Raw genomic sequence first — 1,193 nt, forward strand, 5'->3', positions numbered from 1 at the left:
AGAAAATTCGCAACCCTGATTTTTGTATGTAAGGAATTCTAAAAACAAAAAATTTTTTTTAAACAACAGAGGTTTTTACGATATCGAGATTCTAGAGTACTAAACTTGTTCGATGTTTTTTTTATTTCACTCAATGCAAGTATATAGTATGAGGCTTCTCTTGAAAAATAATAAAACTCATTTGAAATTAAAAAAAAAAAAAAGATTTTATTTCATTGGGCAATAATTTGATATGCACGCGGTCTTAAAATTCATCGCGACGTTCTTTCGATTTCTTGGGCGTGCCACTCGAGAGTTTTACGGGGGAGGTGGAGGTGATGGTGATGGTGACGGTGAACGTCGAGGAGGAAGAGGACGAGGACAATGCCCAACTCCGAACTCCTCGGAAAGGAATTTGTGCTCGTGAACTCACGTGAACTCCCAAACCGTTGTTTCTCCGCCATGGGTGGCATGCACAATAATAATCTGTCGTGGATTTTTATTTACACCCCATCAGCCTTGAATAATTAAAAACAATTAATTTATCTCGGGTTATGTTACTTTAACTGCTGTATGACTGGTGTAATAAAGGAAACGAATGTAAGGACGAAAAAAAATCAAAAAATAAATTTAGCAGAGCGTGGTTTCGATCCACGGACCTCTGGGTTATGGGCCCAGCACGCTTCCACTGCGCCACTCTGCTCTTTGTTGAAAGACAGTGGTTAAAAGCCATTCAACAACTATACAGTTACTTGCAATCTTAAGAAGTACTGTCTAGTTTCACGCATGCGCGTAGTGTTCATAATAAAGCAATCGAATATTTTTTAAATTTATTAAAAATTTTTAAAATCTTTAATTTATAGAGCAATTTTGGGTAATTGCTATTTTACGAATTTTTTTATTTTTATATGTTTATTTAGTTCATTAAAAATAAAATAATTAAAAATAAATTCTTTTTAAATGACAAAATAGAAATTAGAAATTATTAAAATTGTATAGACAAATTTTATTAACGATTTTTAATTAATGTAAAATTTTCTTAAACATTTAAAACTAATTGAAATAATTATTTTTACGAATTTTCATAATTATTAATTTAAATCTAATTATTTCGATTTTTCATCTCAAAAAAAGCTAGATGACAGAAAAAAAAAATAAGTATTGAATTTTTGAATAATTTTATTAAAAAACAATTATAAAAATAAAAAATTCAT

General features: G+C 29.8%; 1 non-coding gene across 1 annotated transcript; it reads right to left on the bottom strand.

Moving 5' to 3' along the window:
• Positions 1–610: 610 nt before the first annotated feature.
• Trnam-cau (transfer RNA methionine (anticodon CAU)) lies at positions 611–682 on the bottom strand. Its single transcript has one exon. It is a non-coding gene; the product is annotated as a tRNA-Met (tRNA).
• Positions 683–1,193: the final 511 nt, after the last annotated feature.

Source organism: Cotesia typhae, unplaced genomic scaffold, assembly GCF_013202065.1.
Source record: "Cotesia typhae breed Kobodo isofemale line unplaced genomic scaffold, CoteBio_Ctyphae contig_23, whole genome shotgun sequence".
Taxonomy (NCBI): Eukaryota; Metazoa; Arthropoda; class Insecta; order Hymenoptera; family Braconidae; genus Cotesia; species Cotesia typhae.